At 51.9% G+C, this 20481-nt stretch overlaps 1 long non-coding RNA gene across 1 annotated transcript; it reads left to right on the top strand.

Moving 5' to 3' along the window:
* The first annotated feature begins 4388 nt into the window (after nucleotides 1-4388).
* Nucleotides 4389-11582, top strand: LOC119978815. The gene is made up of 3 exons (XR_005463577.1): nucleotides 4389-4622; nucleotides 8669-8794; nucleotides 11324-11582. It is a non-coding gene; the product is annotated as an uncharacterized LOC119978815 (long non-coding RNA).
* The last annotated feature ends 8899 nt before the right edge of the window (nucleotides 11583-20481 follow it).

The following is a 20481-nucleotide window of genomic DNA, read 5'->3' as shown; positions in this document are numbered from 1 at the left end:
GGTACATCAGCTCTGTATCTCCTTTTTGGCAAAGTCTCGAACCTGCATGTATCTAAAGCGAGGGTGTGCTTCTAACCACCCTTTCAAAATCGTGAAGCCGGTGGGTTGGCTGAGGCGGCTGCCAGAGGAAGTAAGATGTGGCTTGGGGGAACTGGGCTCCCGTATCGGAAACTGGCTGTGCTTTCTGAGGGGGGGGGGTGTGGGTTGTGGGGGGTTGGGGTGTGGGCGTGTGGGGGGTTGGGGTGTGGGGTGTGGGGGTTGGGGTGTAGGGGGTTGGGGTGTGGGGGTTAGGGGGCTTGGGGTGTGGGGGGTTGGGGTGTGGGGGTGTGGGGGGTTGGAGTGTGGGGGGTTGGGGTGTGAGGTGTGGGGGTGTGGGGGGTTGGAGTGTGGGGTGTGGGAGTTGGGGTGAGGGGTGTGGGTGGTTGGAGTGTGGGGTGTGGGGGTTGGGGTGTGGGGGGTTGGGGTGTGGCGTGTGGGGGGTTGGAGTGTGGGGTGTGGGGAGTTGGGGTGAGGGGTGTGGGTGGTTGGAGTGTGGGGTGTGGGGGTTGGGGTGTGGGGTGTGGGGAGTTGGGGTGAGGGGTGTGGGGGGGTTGGGGTGTGTGGGGGTGGGATGTGGGCATGTGGGGGGTTGGGGTGTGGGGTGTGGGGGTTGGGGTGTGGGGCGTTGGGGTGTGGGGGGTTGGGGTGTGGGGTGTGGGGGGTTGGGGTGTGGGGTGTGGGTTGTGGGGGGTTGGGGTGTGGGCGTGTGGGGGGTTGGGGTGTGGGGTGTGGGGGTTGGGGTGTGGGGGGTTGGGGTGTGGGGGGTTGGGGTGTGGGCATGTGGGGGGTTGGGGTGTGGGGTGTGGGGGTTGGGGTGTGGGGGGTTGGGGTGTGCGGGGTTGGGGTGTGGGGTGTGGGGGTGTGGGTTGTGGGGGGTTGGGGTGTGGGGCGAGGGGTGTGGGGCGTAGGGGTGTGGGGAGTTGGGGTGTGGGGTGTGGGGGTGTGGGTTGTGGGGGGTTGGGGTGTGGGGCGAGGGGTGTGGGGTGTAGGGGTGTGGGGTTGGGGTGTGGGGGGTTGGGGTGTGGGGGGTTGGGGTGTGGGGGGTTGTGGTGTGGGGTGTGGGGGCGTGGGTTGTGGGGGGTTGGGGTTTGGGGTGAGGGGTGTGGGGGGTGGGGGTGTGGGGGGTTGGGGTTTGGGGTGAGGGGTGTGGGGGGTGGGGGGGTGGGGGGTTGAAGTTTGGGGCAAGGGGTGTGGGGGGTGGGGGTTTGGGGGTGTGGGGGGTTGGGGTGTGGGGCGAGGGGTGTGGGGTTGGGGTGTGGGGTGTTGGGGTGTGGGGGGTTGGGGTGTGGGGGGTTGTGGTGTGGGTTGTGGGGGGTTGGGGTTTGGGGTGAGGGGTGTGGGGGGTGGGGGGGTGGGGGGTTGAAGTTTGGGGCAAGGGGTGTGGGGGGTGGGGGGGTGGGTGGTTGGGGTGTGGGGCGAGGGGTGTGGGGGTGGGGGGGTGGGGGGTTGGGGTTTGGGGCGAGGGGTGTGGGGGGTGGGGGGGTGGGTGGTTGCGGTGTGGGGCGAGGGGTGTGGGGCGTAGGGGTAGGCACACATTTGTCGTGAGGACCTGCAACCAGGCCGGGGGGGGGGTCTCACTTCATGGCGTGCCGCTGACCTCTGCGTCGGGCGACCTTCCTCTCCACGGCCCGCCTCCCTCTCCACGGCCCGCCTCCCTCTCCACGGCCCGCTGACAATGTCTAGCTCCCTCGGCTCGGGCGCGGTGAGGGGACGCAGGTCTGGTGGTTCCCCTCCGGTCTTTCCCCCGCTCCCCGCGGTTGAGCGCAGCCTTGTCCTGGGAGGGCAAACACAAACAGCAACAGTGTTAGACGGTCCGACGCACGCAGCCAGGGGTTGGGTATCTGATGGCATCATCGGTCACGGCACCCGTACATTGCAGCTGGCATGGGTGCAGCCAAAAGTGTCAGGTTGGGGGTCCGGCCATCCCCCTGGGGGGGGTCACATGTGTGTGGGGGGGTAGGCTGTTTGGTGCCAGGGGCACCGCGCTGGGTACTCACCCTGGCCGCCCTGAGGAAGTTGTGCAGTTTCTTCCTGCACTGGTCTGCAGTCCGGGCCACCACCCCGATGGCGCTGGCGGCGGCTGCCCCCTCCGCCCAGGCATGCCGAGCGATGGCGGCTGCTGACCTCCATCCCTGCCCGGGCTACAGCCCCAGCCTCCTCTCTGCCACGGAGTCCAGGAGAGTCTCGAGATCGGCGCCCCGGAATCGCGGTGCTGCCCTCCTTGCGGCCATCTTGGCTGCGATGCTTGTGTGTGTGTGTGTGGGGTGGGGGGGGGGGGGTGGGTGGGGGGGGGGGGTGGGGGGGGGTGTGGGGGGGTGGGGGGGGTGGGGGGGTGGGGGGGTGGGGTGGGGGGGTGGGGTGGGGTGGGGGGGAGAATGATTTATGTGCAGCTGCGGTGGGGTGTAATCACAGAATCGGTCAACAGGCCGCCAGTCCGTTAATATCGTGACGGGTTTCCCGGTCCACCTGTGCTAGCCCCTTGTGAGCACTTGAATCGTTGCAGCTGGGGGACCCGGTCACGCCGTCGTGAAATTCCACCGTTTCACGTTGGCGACAACACTTTGTCTTCAGAATGGAGACTTCAGCCTCAGTCTTAGTCATCAGATAATTCACCCATACTTTGGTGGATGAGGATGAGTTTATGCACTGTTGAAAACCTCAAACCTCACCTCGACGACCTTGCCTCGTTGCTGGCTTAGCTGCGCGCTGGCCGGTGGAGGGGGGGGGGGGGGGGGGGAGGTGGAGTCCCCCCTGCCACACTTGATGACAGTTTGCTTCTGGGTGCCAACCAGCTGACTCACACCTCCCACCCTCGTGGCTTTTTTTTTTAACCAATTCGCAAAACAAGTTAGTTTTTAAAAAATAAATTTAGAGTGCCCAATTCTTTTTTTCCAATTAAGGGGCAATTTAGCGTGGCCAATCCACCCAGCCCGGCCCAGCCTGCATATCTTTGGATTGTGGGGGAGAGAACCACGCAGACACGGGGAGAATGTGCAAACTCCACACGGACAGTGACCCGGGGCCGGGATCGAACCCGGGTCCTCAGGGCCGTGAGGCAGCAGTGCTAACCATTGCTCCAATGTGCCGCCCTAAAGAAAAAAGTTAGTCAAATAAAGACAGGAGATCTTTGCCCTGACTGCTGCCTCTCTCCTTCCTCGTCACCTCAACCAGTGTTTTCCCGCTCTAAGGGAACTTGGCCAATCAGAGACTGACGACGCTCTGTGTTGCCTGCTGTTATTCTTAAGAGGGCTATCAGGCTCTGATTGGTGCTCACAGACACGGGCCGGCGTGGGCCCCCCACCCCCCCATTTGGTCAGGGCCCTGTGCTTAGGCACGGTGTGTTCTATTCACATCCATTTCTGACATTGGGGTAAGCTGCTGCCAGTCAAAAAATCCCCGATTCCCTCACTTTCTAAATATTTCACAATGGCCAATCAGAGTTGTTCTTTCACACGTTCCCTTTTCCTCATTCATTGACATGGATCATTGGCTTCTTCACACCCCCTTTAAGTGGCACACCACGAGGTGGAACTGTTGGTTGCTAAGCAACCACTTTTGCCAGCCTTGTTTCCCCTGGGTGAACTGCATAAACACCTGGCCTAAAAGTTGGACGCGCCCAATCCTGGAGGAGGGGTGTGCAGCTTGTGTTCAATGAGACCGGTGTCGGACGCACGTGAAATTGGTCTTCCTTTCCTTGTTATCAGTGACGTGGAGATGCCGGCGTTGGACTGGGGTGGGCACAGTAAGAGGTTTTACAGCACCGGGTTAAAGTCCAACAGGTTTGTTTGGAATCTCGAGCTTTCGGAGCTCAGCTCCTTCATAGAATCATAGAATTTACAGTGCTGAAGGAGCCCATTCGGCCCATCAAGTCTGCACCGGCCCTTGGAAAGGGCACCCTACCCAAGCCCACACCTCCACCCTATCCCCATAACCCAACTTAACCTTTTTTGGACCCTAAGGGCAATTTATCATGGCCAATCCACCTAACCTGCGCATCTTTGGACTGTGGGAGGAAACCGGAGCACCCGGAGGAAACCCACGCACACACGGGGAGAACATGCAGACTCCGCACAGGCAGTGACCCAAGCCAGGAATTGAACCTGAGGCCCTGGAGTTGTGAAGCAACAGTGCTAACTACTGTGCTGCCTTTCTCAGGTGAGTCTCACCATGATCAATGTGTGGGGTTACAGGAATAGGGCGGGGGAGTGAGCCTAGGTAGGGTGCCCTTTCTGATGGGTCGGTGCAGACTCGATGGGCTGAATGGCCTCCTTCTGCACTGTAGGAATCCTAGGTCAGGCTCTGTGATTATCAGCTGCTACTGCAGCCTGCGGGAATGGTTAATACTCAAATCTATATTTAGAGATTGCAGGCCCGTTTTCAGCATTAGCTCCTAGTGAGGTAGACACTGGGAGGAGGCCTCACACTGCCTGCCAGTAGTATGAGGTTCCAGTTATTTTGACGTTCTGACCTCATATTGAGTCACTGATCTGCCCCACCAATCTCTAAAGAACACTTGTTGATTCAAGTTGACTTCAGTATAGAGAGGCCTGCTCCGGCAAGCCTGATTGTTGCCTGTAATTGCTGTAAGTACAATACATCAAACTGACTTACCACAACGCAAGGAGGCCGGGCCAGGGCTTGTGTCTCCTTTGTGCTTATCTGACTGAGCTTTCAAATTAACTCAGCTTCGGTACCAAAGTGTGGGATAAGAGTGGTGGGCGGAAGGCAGGGTGAATCGGTAATAAATTGTAACCCACTCTGCTCTCTCCTTCCAGTACCGCGCTGGATGGGAGAATCGGCGTTTGCGCCATTTTTTCCCGCGGCGCCGGTCCGATGCTGGCAGGCGATTCTCCGAGGAGCGGAGAATCGGCGCCATTTGCGCCGGCGCGTTTGGCCAACCCACCTAACCTGCACATCTTTGGTCTGTGAGAGGAAACCGCAGCACCCGGAGGAAACCCCCGCAGACACGGGGAGAACGTGCAGACTCCGTACAGGCCGATTCTCCGGCCTGGATGAGCCGAGCGGCCGCGCGGAAATGGTAGAGTCCCGCCGGCGCCGTTCACACCTGCTCACAGCCGGCGGGAACTCTGCGTGTAGGGTCGGGGTGCGGCCTGTGGGGAGGGGAAAAGCACTCCTTTACCGGGGGGAGGGGGGGGGGCCTCCGATGGGGTCTGGCCCACGATCAGGGCCCACCAATCGGCGGGTCGGCCTCCCCCCCCCCCCCCCCCCCCCGGGCCTACCTTATTACGCAGCCGGCCCCTGAACCCCCACACCATGTTGCCTTGGGGCCGGCGCAGGAAGTCCCCCACATGCGCGGGTTGACACGGAGCCCAATTGGCTCCTGGAAGGGAGGCTGGAGCGGCGTGAACCGCTCCAGCGCCGTGCTGGCCCCCTGTGGGGGCAAGAATCGGTCGTGCCCGCGCCGTTTCGCGCTATCGTGAAACACGACAGCGTTCACAACGTTGCAAACACTGTCTCCATTTCAGAGAATCGCGTCCCACGCCTTTACCTTTTTATGGAAACACCACAGATTCATGTCAAAACTCAATGGGATTGGGATGTTCCCTGTTTGCTGTTAATTAACACATGCGATGTAGTAACAATGGGCTAGCCTTTGTCGGGTCAATTGGGTCCCCACTCACCCTTCAGGCACTTAACGGGCCATCGTCAGGCCCCTCCGCAAATGAGGCACCTGGTGGCTGGAATCCCACCCATCCAGAGCTGCCGGCCAATTGGGAGATGGCAGTCCCTCATGTCGCCAGTGTCACTGGTGACTGTTGATGGCGCTTCCACCCATCAGAGGCCCAGGAATGTCATGGGACTCCAGGTCAAAGGTGATCAAGAGCGAGATGTGGGTCACAGGTGTGGGTCCCAGGGGTGGGGGCTGGGTTGGCGTTGAAGCAGTGTTGTGGCTTTCAATGATCTCAGTTCCCCAGGTCAGTCACAGAGTATCTAATGACAAGTGACACCCCCTCTTTTCCCTCCAGGAGGTCACTGGCAAACTCAATAGGTTGGGTGGGTGACCTTCCAACACCGTAGGAAAGCCGTAGCTGCGAGGCTCCCATTAATCGCTGTGACACCAGCACATTCCAATGGCCTCAGGGATAATGGGTGCCAGTTGCCTCATTAATGAACCTCATTGAGATCTCACCATTGACAGTCAGGAATACCACATCAGCCATCCCCTCCCGCCTTCCACCTTATGGGGTGTGGTTCTCCCACCTCTGGGAGATTGATGCGGGATCACTGGGAGATTGACGCAGGATCTCTGGGAGATTGACGCAGGATCTCTGGGAGATTGACGCGGGATCTCTGGGAGATTGACGCAGGATCTCTGGGAGATTGACGCGGGATCTCTGGGAGATTGATGCGGGATTTCTGGGAGATTGTCGCAGGATCTCTGGGAGATTGATGCGGGATCACTGGGAGATTGACGTGGGATCTCTGGGAGATTGACGCGGGATCTCTGGGAGATTGACGCAGGATCTCTGGGAGATTGACGCAGGATCTCTGGGAGATTGATGCGGGATCTCTGGGAGATTGACGCGGGATCTCTGGGAGATTGATGCGGGATCTCTGGGAGATTGATGCGGAACCATTGATGCGGGGCAGCACGGTAGCATTGTGGATAGCACAAATGCTTCACAGCTCCAGGGTCCCAGGTTCGATTCCGGCTTGGGTCACTGTCTGTGTGGAGTCTGCACATCCTCCCCGTGTCTGCGTGGGTTTCCTCCAGGTGCTCTGGTTTCCTCCCACAGTCCAAAGATGTGCAGGTTAGGTGGATTGGCCATGATAAATTGCCCTTAGTGTCCAAAATTGCCCTTAGTGTTGGGTGGGGTTACTGGGTTATGGGGATGGGGTGGAGGTGTTGACCTTGGGTTGGGTGCTCTTTCCAAGAGCCAGTGCAGACACGATGGGCCAAATTGCCTCCTTCTGCACTGTAAATTCTATGTTCTATGTTCTATGAACCACTCTTGTGGTTAACTGGGCCTGATCACCAAGGCTCCCTTTGCACTGGGCTGCATTCAGTCCAGCCCTGGGCACATGATTCCTCCATCATAGAGCAGGAGGAAGGCATTGTAGTGCCAGGAGAGTACACTGTGATACAAGTAATAGGTTTCCCTTCAACTCTTAAACCCTTGTACGTATTAGTGTAGGGCCCAGACAATGTTAAATTAACAGCAGCTCTATTTTCTACACACCTAAACACAAAGGTTCAGCGCTGGCTGAACTATTACTGCTGTAGAACAATGGGTGTGTCTAGTAATTAATGAGGATTGTCAGTTGGATGTTATCAGAAGTGTTCAACTAGAAATGCCTTTAAAAATGAGTCATGAACTACACCTAGCTGCGTTTTGCCTCTGTAAACGCCACCAGGTTCTGCCCTGACAACAAGATCAAATGGATAGCTCGGAATCTGTGACCAGTAGGCCCTCTGTTTATTTGAGCTATGGGCACTGGAGGTGTTTGTTTCTGCCTTTAACACGATGGCAGATGAAGTGCATCCTGCACATGTGGAGTGCCCCACCTGCATGTTGGACTTTGAAGCACCCAGGTAAAATCATTGAATTTGTAAAGCCTTATTAATAAAATGCACAGTCCCCTTTTGTGAAAATACAAAGGCTTCTTGAGATGGTGCTTTGAGAGTTAACACCAGACACAATTCTGTACTGTGATAAAGATGATGGCCGTGATGCTGCTGTCCTGTCCTTCGTTGCCATCTTCCTGTCTCGCCGAAAGTCAACGGGCTTTTGGTCGGCCCACTGCATCCCCCTCCCCCCCACTGCGACAGGACCCACCACAGCTCAGGCAGACATTCCTGGCCTACATGTGGGATTTTCTCCCCCCACCCCCACCCCACATGACACGTTTTCAGCTTGACATTGGTCACTGGCGCCATCTACCAGTCGCGCTGATGTCTATGCCATTTTGCCGTGGGTCGCCCTTCCTGCCACCTGGGAACCTGGACTCAGGAGGACTGCCTTCGGCGAGCCAGAAGATCCCACCGTTGGGAAGGGCTGGAAAGTCCCGCCCTGAGAATAGATTCTACACACTGCACAGCAGCGGTCAGGGAAGCCAAATGTGCCGCACGGGAAGATCAGAATTAGTGAAGCGTCAAACTCTGGGTGGGCTTTTCCAGCCCCGCCCACTGCTGGGACCATCCGATTCCACCGACAGTCAACGGATGTTTGGCTGGGCTGCCGAATTCCGGGTCCCGGCACAGCAGGGCTGGAGATCCCGGACGAGGCCTTTGATGATTTATGGGCAGCACGGTAGCACAAGTGGCTAACACTGTGGCTTCACAGTGCCAGGGTCCCTGGTTCGATTCCCCGCTGGGTCACTGTCTGTGCGGAGTCTGCACGTTCTCCCCGTGTCTGCGTGAGTTTCCTCCGGGTGCTCCGGTTTCCTCCCAAAGTCCAAAGACGTGCAGGGTAGGTGGATTGGCCATGATAAATTGTCCTTGGTGTCCAAAAAGGTTAGGAGGGGTTATTGGGTTACGGGGATAGGGTGGAAGCGAGGGCTTAATGTGGGTCGGTGCAGACTCGATGGGCCGAATGGGCTCCTTCAGCAATGTATATTCTATGTTCTACAGATGCCGCTAAGTATTTCCAACATTTTCCATTTTTAGTTCAGGTTTCCAGCATCTGCAATACTTTGCTCCTGTTTTACACCAAAGGATCTACATTTAAAAATTAATTCCCAGTTGTTTGAACATACTGGTAAAGCATCTCTGAGGGAAATTGTCTCTATATCGGTAAGTAGATACCTTTGAAAGAACAATCTTTATTCTCAACGTTGTGCAATATCTTGGGTCTCACATGGAACAGAATAATAGCTTCATATTACTAATGATCTCAGTGTTGACGGTGATGTGTGTGATTCCATTCTGGTGCTCGGGTAATACCTGCCCATTGTTTGAGTTTCCCTCTCACTGCCTCACCCAGCAGCCTTGGAGTGACTCATAGGAACCGGAGTCCATTCAACCCCTCAGACCAATCCTATCATTCAACTAGATCATGGCTGATCTGTATCTTAACTCTGGTTCCACAACTTTAAATAAATCCGGCGGAATAAAATTCAATCAATTAATAATAATCTTTATTGGTGTCACAAGTAAGCTTACATTAACGCTGCGGTGAAGTTACTGTGAAAATCCCCTAGTCGCCACATTCCGGCGCCTGTTCAGGTACACTGGGGGAGAATTCAGAATGTCCAATTCACCTAACAAGCACGTTGTTTGGGAATTCTTATTTTTTTAAATATAAATTTAGAGCACCCAATTTTTTTCCAATTAATGGGCAATTTAGCGCACCTACCTTACACACCTTTGGGTTGTGGGGGCGAAACCCACCCAAACACGGGGAGAATGTGCAAACTCCACACGGACAGTGATCCAGAGCCGGGATCGAACCTGGGACCTCGGCGCCGTGAGGTCACTGCGCCAACGTGCTGCCCTCGGGAATTGCCGTTTTGATATTTTCAATTAGCCTGGCATTATAGGGGAAAAGCGCTCCGGATTTCCATGATCTTCGGTATGTGGAAATGTTTCCTCACATTCCTGAATGGTCTAGCTCGAAATTAAAGGTAACCCCCCCCCCCCCCCCGGCCCCGATCCTGGACTTGCTTATCAGAAGAAATAGATCTATTTACCCAATCCAATCCTTTCATCCTCCCAAACACCTCATAAAGGACTCCCAACTCGCCATTCTCTTGCATTTTAATGTTGAATGTTTAGTTGAAGCAAACTCGTCCCACCTTTTTTAAAGTACACCGACTGCTCCCTATTAATCGTAGCCCAAGCAGCTTTAGCCTGCTCCACTGGTTCTTCCAACAACCGGAATGATGGAAAGCAGGGTGTGTGCAGCTGAATGGGAACGCCCAAACATGACTGTATTGTCCACTAGCTTCCAAAGTACCTGCTCTACCTCCACCCACCCAATCTGTCACATTGTGCCCAGTGTACTAAAATAGGACTCTAAAGTTGTGCATGAAAGCAAAGGACTGGCAACCAATCCACACACAGCAAAGTTGCCCCAACAGTAATGAACAATGGGTTGAAATTATTTTACACTTGCATTTAGTACATTTAAGAATGTGTCTCCGCACTTATCCAAAGAAACTTCTGACCAAGTTTTTTTATTTTTTTAAAATTTAGAGTACCCAATTATTTTTTCCAATTAAGGGGCAATTTAGCGTGGCCAATCCACCTACCCTGCACATCTTTGGGTTGTGGGGGCGACACCCACGCAGACCCGGGGAGAAGGTGCAAACTCCACACGGACAGTGACCCATGGCCGGGATACGAACCCGGGTCCTCAGCGCCGTAGGCAGCAATGCTAACCACTGTGCCACCATGCAGCCCTAACCAAGTTTTAAATATTTTAAAAAACATTTAGAATACTCAATTCATTTTTCCAATTAAGGGGCAGTTTAGCGAAACCCATGCAAACACGGGGAGAATGTGAACAGTGACCCAGAGCCGGGATTGAACCTGGGACCTCGGCGTTGTGAGGTTGCAGTGCTAACCCACTGTGCCACCGTGCTGTGATAAGTTTTAAATATTTAATTCAAAAGGACATAATATTCAGAACGTGGTTTAACAGCACTTCATGGTCATGGGAAGGTCACGGAGCATTGGCGGGATTTTCCATAGAATCCACAGAACCCCCACAGTGCAGAAAGGAGGCCATTCAGCCCATTCAGGATGCACCAGCCCTCTGAAAGAGCACCCTACCTAGGCTCACGCTCCTGCCCTATTCCTGTAGCCCCACACATTGATCATGGCCATTCCACCTAACCCGCACATCTTTGGACTGTGGGAGGAAACCAGAGCACCCGGAGGAAACCCACGCACACACGGGATGTGCAGACTCCGCACAGACAGTGACCCAGCCGGGAATCGGACCTGAGATGCTGGCGCTGTGAGGCAGCAGAGCTAACCAGTGTGGCACCGTGCAATGTGCCAGTGAAATGAAATGAAAATGAAATGAAATGAAAATCACTTATTGTCACAAGTAGGCTTCAAATGAAGTTACTATGAAAATCCCCTAGTCGCCACATTCCGGCGCCTGTTCGGGGAGGCTGGTACAGGAATTGAACCGTGCTGCTGGCCTGCCTTAAAAAAGACCTGCTCCTGGTCTGCTTTGAAAGCCAGCGATTTAGCCCTGTGCTAAACCAGCCCCGGTTAAAACTCCATTGACATTTGGCAGGACCTGATGGATAATCTTGATGGTAGGTGTGGCCAAACCATCCCGCCCATTAACTCTTGTTTCTCTCTCCACAGATGCTGACCGACCTGCCGAGTGTTCCCAGCATTTTCTGTTTCTTTGCAGAAAGACTGGAATCCGTCGGAGAGGAATTTTGCTTCAATATTTTAGGTCTATTGCCTCCAAGCGACTGACCTTCTGTGATAAGGAGGCATCTCTTCACCCAAAGAGTGGTGAGCCTGTGGAATTCATTACCACAGGAAGTAGTTGATCCTAAAACATTGAATATATTCAAGAGGCGGCTGGATATAGCACTTGGGGAGAATGGGATCAAAGGCTATGGGGATAAAGCGGGATTAGGCTATTAAGTTGGATGATCAGCCATGCTCGTGATGAATGGCGGACCAGGCTCGAAGGGCCAAAAGGCCTCCTCTTGCTCCTATCTTCTATGTATCTATGTATGTAAATGGCTGGACTGTAATTTTAATAATTATAATCTTTATTGTCACCAGGAGGCTGACATTAACACTGCAATGAAGTTACTGTGAAAAGCCCCTCGTCGCCACATTCCGGCGCCTGTTCGGGTACACTGAGGGAGAATTCAGAATGTCCAATTCACCTAACAAGCACGTATTAATTTAACTTGGCCAATTTAACATGGCCAGTTCACCTAATCTGCACATCTTTGGACTGTGGGAGGAAACCGGAGCATCCGGAGGGAACCCACGCAGACACGGGGAGAACATGTAGACTCCGCACAGACGGTGACCCAAGCCGGGAATCGAACCCGGGAACCCGGAGCTGTGAGGCAACAGTGCTAACCACTGTGTTACCGTGCTGCCCATTGTAATTCAGGACAATTTCAAACCGAAGGAAAAGATTCTGACAGTGAAGTACTCAAAAGGAGGATGGAGTTTATCAAATATTAGAAATGAGAAGCTTTTCATTTCTTGATGATTTGTTTTCTAACTATTTTATCAGCAATGCAGAGACATACTTTGCCTTCATCGTGGACAGATCAGGAATGGGATTGGATCACAAATACAATTATCTCTGAGTAACACACAAACCAGTTTTGTGGCACTATTAAAAACCTGGTGTAACACAGTTCACTCTCTGCTCCTCACCCATTCATGGAATGCAAGTCTCGAGTGTCCATGTGATGGATTAATTGCTACTGATCGGATTTGAACCTCAACGCCATCTTTGTTCAGTAGAACCATTAAAATCTTCAGAGCCAAGGTTTTATGTTTTTATTTTGCTGAATAGAATACTTCCACCGCAACATTATCCTTGAACTTTGAATCTCATTGACGTCTAATTAAAAGAAATCTTTTTTTTTTAAACGGTGGCTGCCAGGCGATCTGCAATTAACGTCTGGCCCTAAATATAGCTGCCATGTCATTCCCTCCCGTGACCCTAAATCCGATTCACCTACTCCGTAATCACCCATCTACCTGTAAATGGCAATCAGGAGGTGATTTTTCATTGATTTCATTGATTTTTTAACAAATAATTCATCGTTGGCTAGACTGCATGTATCGCCCATCCCTAATTGCCCTTCAAAAGGTGGTCGTGAGCTGCCTGCTTGAACAACGACAGATCACGTGGTGTAGGCACACCCGCTGTGCTGTTGGGGGGTGGGGGGGGGGGTGGTGTGTTATGGGCCAGGGTTTAGAGAAACCCAAAGTATATCATGGAGTTCATCTGACCCATAACTTTTAATAAATTGTGGCATGGGGAGCACACGGCTTACTCGACAGGTGTGGTTTTTAAAACAAAACAATGTTTATTCAGTGAACTCAAGTTAACCTTTCTAAAACAAACAGTGAACATCTTAGCAACCAGTAAATCAAATACACCCCCCAAAGAATACAACACTAGGTAATCTGTGTGCTGTTCTTTTAACATCCAACAGACTTAACAAACCTTCAAACAGGAGCACATTAAGGTTTACATTCATGACTGAAAACATTTATAATTCTTCTGAATTCACCAAATGATCCATAGATAGTCTTTTGATGGCAGAGATCAACAGCAGTGCAGCTCACTTTTAACTTCAGATTCAGCTCACTGAAAAACACAGACACATCCAAGCTCTTTCTTAAACTGAAACTAAAAAGCAGAAGTGGAGCTCAGCTCCACCCATACTCTGACATCACTCCAGTAACACGAGCAGCTCCATTTCTTAAAGGTACATTTCGTAAACACCCATTTCTTAAAGGGTACTCTCACATGACAGGTGGGTAGTTCCAGGATTTTGACCCAGTGAAAGTGGCATCTCATTTCACCATCCCCCATTTCAGGACATTAAATTAAAAGAGACAGTTTAAAACATAACTGCCTTGTAAAGTCTCACACTCATAACAATTAGGTTAACCACAAACTGTCTGTCGTTTCCATTAATGCAACTTCTTGAATGCTCACAGAAAGTAGAGGCTGATTTCAGCATGATGAAAACAACTTTTTTGTTGGTATTGGAAGTACCAGCAGCTCTCACCATCTGCACTCCTGGCACATTTCAGGGCCATTTGTGCTTCCTGCAATCCTTAACCAGTCCTCATTACCTGCATCGGCTGGGCTTACTTTGCTGAGCCTATTCTTCCCAACAAGGAAACAGCAGCAACAATATAAATATATCAATCATACAACTTAAACGACAGGGAAATATATTTTGAGAAAAGCTAACAGCTGTCTCAGGAACATATCTGCATCGACTCTCGCAAACGTCTACAGATGTGCCATAGAGAGCATCCTATCCGGCTGCATCACAGTTTGATATGCCAATTGCTTGGCCCAAGATTGCAAGGAGCTGCAGAGTGTGGTGAACTCAGCCCAATGCATCACACAAGCTTGCCACCCCCACATTGATTCTGCCCCCACCTCCCGCTGCCTCAGGAAGGCAGACAGCATTATCAGAGACCACTCCCACCCAGGCGTAGCCTTCTTCCAGACCCTTCCATCAGGCAGAAGGTACATAAGTCTGAAGACCTGCACATCCAGACATAGGAACAGCTTCTTCCCCCACAGCTACAGGACTCCTCAACGACTCCCCCTCGGACTGATCTGTTCCCTGTAAGAAAACTATTCATGACGCCCTATGCTGCTCTAGCTCATGTATTTGCTTTGTTGGGCCCCTTGTTCCGCACTGTAACCAATCACTGTTTGTCGATGTATCATTTGTCAATGTACTCTGCCAATTATTCTTTTTGTCTACTGTATACGTACTGTCTACATTCCCTTGGCCGCAGAAAAATACTTTTCACTGTACTTCGGTATGTGTGACAATAAATCAATCAATTAATCAATCAATCAATCATTCAGCCCAGATCAGGGTGACTGCCCTGAATGTCAAGGCCATGTGTGGCATTTAGGTACCTGAGCAAAATGGAGTCAATGGGTATCAGGGGGAAAAAGCGCTCCGCTGGTTGGAGTCATACCTGACACACAGGAAAATGGTTGTGGTTGTTGGAGGTCAATTATCTAAGTTCCAGGTCATCGTTGCAGGTGTTCCACAGGGTACTGTCCTCGGCCCAAACATCTTCAGCTGCTTCACCAATGACCTTCCCTCCATCATAAGGTCAGAAGTGGGGATGTTCGCTGATGACTGCACAATGTTCAGCACCATTCGCAACTGCTCAGCTCCTGAAGCAGTCTTCGCCCATTTGGAGCAAGAACTATACAACATTCAGGCTTGGGCTGATACGTGGCAAGTGATTTTTGCACCACACACGTGCCAGGCAATAACCATCTCCAACAAAAGAGAATCTAAACATTTTTGGTCTTTGAAAGCGATTGGCCTCACTCCCATCACTTTGAAAATACTGCGTAGTTGCACCCTTCAGTACTGCTACGGCGATTAAAGTAGAGGTTACCAAATTCAGCACGGTAATTCAGCTTGGGCAGCACGGTAGCATTGTGGATAGCACAATTGCTTCACAGCTCCAGGGTCCCAGGTTCAATTCCGGCTTGGGTCACTGTCTGTGCGGAGTCTGCACATCCTCCCCGTGTGTGCGTGGGTTTCCTCCGGGTGCTCCGGTTTCCTCCCACAGTCCAAAGATGTGCAGGTTAGGTGGATTGGCCATGATAAATTGCCCTTAGTGTCCAAACTTGCCCTTAGTGTTGGGTGGGGTTACTGGGTTATGGGGATAGGCTGGAGATGGTGACCTTGGGTAGGGTGCTCTTTCCAAGAGCCGGTGCAGACTCGATGGGCCGAATGGCCTCCTTCTTCACTGTAAATTCTATGAAATTCAGAAAGACCAAACATGCTGTTCATCCCCAGTGGCTGGGAAACTGTTGCCACAAACACTCCAGGACTGGCCTAGAGTCTCCAGGGATTGAAGATCAATCTCCGAGACACTGCTGTGTGCATTCCTAGAGAAAAATCATCGGGACTTTGAAAAAAAAATGTTTGAGGGGGGGGGGGGGGGGGGGGGGGGGGGGTTGTCACGTCCTTTGAGATTTTCTCTTCACCAGATTTTTAAAAAATATTAAGAATGGAGAATGGCTGGCTAATATTCAATTGGGCGATGAGTGTTTTTGCTTTCAAATTGGTGTAGGAGGGCAGTGTGTCACAGTGTGTCACAAGGGTGGATTGGTTCATGGATTAATGACTGGTGGGCGGCGTGGGGGGGGGGTGCTTATGTGATGAAACTTCCAGCGATACGTTTAACCGCAGTTGGCAACCCGTGGCAACACTGCAGTTTTCAATACCGCCACACATGAAGAATAAAGGGATTAAGGGGTATGGTGTTCGGGCCGGAAAGTGGAGCTGAGTCCACAAAAGATCAGCCATGATCTCATTGAATGGCGGAGCAGGCTCGAGGGGCCAGATGGCCTACTCCTGCTCCTAGTTCGTATGTTCTTACATCCTGCCAAATGGCTTTGCACAGCCACTGCACCACACTCAGGCACCAGAGAGCGGACAGGTACAAATTGTGAGGGATTGTGTCTCTTTCTCTAACGTCATCTGGGAGAAGGAGAGATGCAAGGAATGAATGGGAAGAATATTCTCCACCGGGGGAGGGCTGACAAGTCCAATAGAGCTGCGACCCCCTTTATGTCTGGCGGGAAAAGGGGTAGCTCCCTCGGGGTGTTGAACATCTGAGACAATGCTGTCACCATTAGAAACCTGACCTTGATAAATGAATAGAAAAGCAGTGTCATATTGATAATAAGATGTTGGATGTGAATGCGGCAGAACCGGTTCCATTAATTGTAACAGAAATGTCAGCAAGTTGGCACCAAAAGGAACCTGACTCAAGTCCAAGTCCAGGCATTGACCTGATTATCACTTGTACGAGTATAAAAATGGTTTCAAACTCTTGGTTTTGTACATTCAATGGTTGTTCCCCATGAGTAAGAAGCCTGACACCAGGTTAAAGCCCAACAGGTTTATTTGAAACCTGATGGACTTTAGCCTGATGTTGTAAGACTTCCTACTGTGCCTACCCCAATAACCCAGGGAAGGAAATTAAATAACGCTGGATTATAAGATATGCATTTTGAGCTAAATTGCTGCTCTGTCTCCCATTTTTTTCTGCCCCACCTTCAGCTACATGCAAATAACATTCTGTAGATGCAAACCATTTGCCAAAGAATGTCAATGTGCTGCACTTAAGTGCATCTGCACCCCACCCCTGCGGCGTGTTTTCGAGCAGTGGAAGCAGTTTGGCATTGGCTGTCAGTGGGACCTTCCAGTCCTGCCGATGCCGACGGAGCTGCCCGCGGCTTGCCTGTCCTGCCGCCGGAAGGGCCGACTGGTGCGAAGGACAGGAAAATCTCGCCTAGGTGTTATGACCACAACATATGTTTTTTTTTAGATAATCTTTATTGAGATTTTCAAAAACATATCAAAAACAGAAAATAACAAGAAAACAGTATTAACAACAACAAAAAGAAAAACACACCAACCCCCAAAACCAACCCCCCCCCCCCCCCCCAGTAACTACAAAAAGAAGAAATAGATAAACACCCGGCATATTCAATAAACACATATACACATTTCTCTCCCCCCCCCTCCCTCCCCCGTCCCCCGGTTGCTGCTGCTGCCAACCTATTTTCCTACCGTTCTGCCAGGAAGTCCAGAAAAAGCTGCCACCGCCTAAAGAACCCTTGTACTGATCCCTGATCCCCTCAGGGCAAATTTCACCTTCTCCAATTTAATGAACCCCGCCATATCATTGATCCAGGCCTCCACCCTCGGGGGCCTCGCATCCTTCCACTGAAGAAGAATCCTCCGCCGGGCTACTAGGGACGCAAAGGCCAGAACACCGGCCTCTTTCGCCTCCTGCACTCCCGGCTCCACTGCAACCCCAAAAATTGCGAGTCCCCAGCCTGGCTTGACCCTGGATCCTACCACCCTCGACACCGTCCTTGCTATCCCCTTCCAAAATTCCCCCAGCGCTGGGCATGCCCAGAACATATGGGCGTGGTTCGCTGGGCTCCCCGAGCACCTAGCACACCTGTCCTCGCCCCCGAAAAACCGACTCATCCTCGACCCGGTCGTGTGGGCCCTGTGCAACACCTTGAACTGTATGAGGCTAAGCCTCGCACAGGAAGAGGATGAATTCACTCTTTCCAGGGCATCCGCCCACGTCCCCTCCTCAATCTCCTCACCCAGCTCCTCCTCCCATTTACCCTTCAGCTCCTCCACCGAGGCCTCGTCCACCTCCTGCATGACGTGGAACACGTCCAAAATTCTCCCCCCTCCAACCCACACCCCCGAGAGCACCCTATCCCGTACCCTATGTGGGGGCAGCAGAGGGAACCCCTCCACCTGCCGCCTGGCAAACGCCCTAACCTGCATGTATCTAAACATGTTCCCCGGGGGGAGCCCAAACTTCCCCTCTAACTCACCCAGGCTCGCAAACCTCCCATCTACAAACAGGTCCATCAACCTCCTAATACCTACCCTGTGCCAGCCCAGAAACCCACCATCGATATTCCCTGGGACAAACCGGTGGTTCCCCCATATCGGGGACTCCATCGAGCCCCCCACCTCCCCCCATGCCGTCTCCATTGCCCCCAAATTTTGAGGGTAGCCGCCACCACCGGGCTCGTGGTATACCTCGTTGGAGGGAGCAGCAACGGTGCCGTTACCAGCGGACCACAACATATGTTAATTGCCGAGCAAACGAAATGCAAGAGGGAAATTTGTCTTATGGACTCTAACTGCCTTTTGCGTATTCTGAAAACAAGATTAGGATTTAAAAAATTAAAAGATTTATTAACGAGATGAAAAGAAGACTTCAGCACACAAGATTACAGTTACATAGTTAAAATTGTCTTGCTAAACATCCTCCCATAAAATCCTACTTAGTCAAACCCACAAATAAACACCTTCCAGATGTTCAACTATAAAATTCCAGTAATATTACCCAAAACTGCTGTCACTTTAGTAAAGGCAGAGCACACAACTTCTCACTCACTCCCACTCGGTTGTGGAAATACAAGAATACTCAGATATAAGCCTGCTGTCTGCAACAAAGATTTCTGGCTTGATTGGATAGCCGATTCAAACTTCGCATCTTCTCCCAACACAGAGCTGTTCCCAGGGGGACTTCCCCACACATCCAATCACATTTCATCTCAGGACCTCTCCATTTAAAACAAAATAATTTAGAGTACCCAATTCATTTTTTTCCAATTAAGGGGCAGTTTAGCGTGGCCAATCCACCTACCCTGCACATCTTTGGGTTGTGGGGGCGAAACCCACGCAGACATGGGGAGAATGTGCAAACTAAACACGGACAGTGACCCAGAGCCGGGATCGAACCCGGGCCCTCGGCGCCTTGAGGCAGCAGTGCTAACCACTGCGCCACCGTGCCGCCCTTCAGGAGCCTCTCTTGAACGGTCTTTTTTCCCTTTCATTTTTTGATTCCATTGTTCTCAACACTTCTTTGAATTCAGCTTTTCCAAAATATTTTTTTTCATATTCTCCTGTGGCCCTCACTTTTGTGCCAAGTAAAATGTAAAAATCTTCCCTCGTTTATTTAGGAAACCTTTGCGAGTTGTAGAAGCCTTGTTCCACTTTGAAATTTAACAGCTCTATCTCCCAATGTAAACATCTAACTTTTACTTATTATAAATCTACGTGACCATTGCTTCATTAATAATGCCTGCATTTAACACCTCCACTCACTTTATCACTCAACTCCGCCAGAGAAACCATCTCCATTAACCTTTTCCCAGTTTAATTAAATCAATTGCCCACACACAGCCTTCCTTTATTTAATGTTTTTTTAACAAACATTTTATTGGGGCATTTATGGTTTTATAACAACAAAAGATACAAATACAAATGTAAACATAATTCAGTATGTAACACTCCCCACAACCAACAGAACACACATAGCCTCCGCCTAAACTAAACAAAACTATCTCCCCCTACCCCCTCCTACCCTAACCCCCCTCCCCTGATTGTATCTGCTAACAGTTTAGTTTTCCCCGAAGAAGGTGATAAATGGCTGGCACCTCCGAACGAACCCCAACGTTGATCCTCTCCGGGCGAATTTAATTTTGTCAAGCCTGAGAAACCCGGCCATGTCGCTAACCCATACCCCCGGTTTCGGGGTCTCCGGGTCCCTCCAGGATAACAGGATCCGTCTCCGGGCTACCAAGGAGGCAAAGGCCAAAACGCCAGCCTCTCGCGCCCCCTGGGCTCCCGGATCTTCCAACACGCCAAAGATCGCCACCTCTGGATTCGGCGCCACCCTTGTCTTTAGCACCGTGGACATGACATTGGCAAATCCCTGACAGAATCCCCTAAGCTTAGGGCATGCCGAAAACATGTGGACATGGTTTGCCCCCACCCCCCCCCCCACCCCGCGCACCTCAGACACCTGTCCTCCACCCAAAGAAACTGGCTCATCCGGGCCACCGTCATGTGTGCCCGGTGAACCACCTTGAACTGTATCAGGCTGAGCCTGGCACATGATGAGGACGTGTTTACTCTGCTCAGAGCGTCCTCCCACAGACCCGCCTCTACCTCCCCTCCCAGCTCACCTTCCCATTTACCCTTTAGCTCAGCTATCTGGCCAGAAGCTGTTTGTAAATTTCCCAGACCTTCCCCTCCCCCACCCCCCAATTTAGAAACTACCTTGGCCTGTATCCCCTGTGGCGGTAGAAGCGGAAAGATCGAAACCTGCCTTTGACAAAAATCCCTTCCCTGCAGATATCGAAACGCATTCCCTCCCGGCAATTCGAACTCCCCCTCCATATCCTCTAGACATGG

Source organism: Scyliorhinus canicula, chromosome 15, assembly GCF_902713615.1.
Source record: "Scyliorhinus canicula chromosome 15, sScyCan1.1, whole genome shotgun sequence".
Lineage (NCBI taxonomy): Eukaryota > Metazoa > Chordata > Chondrichthyes > Carcharhiniformes > Scyliorhinidae > Scyliorhinus > Scyliorhinus canicula.
This window is presented reverse-complemented; position numbering and strand designations above follow the sequence as displayed.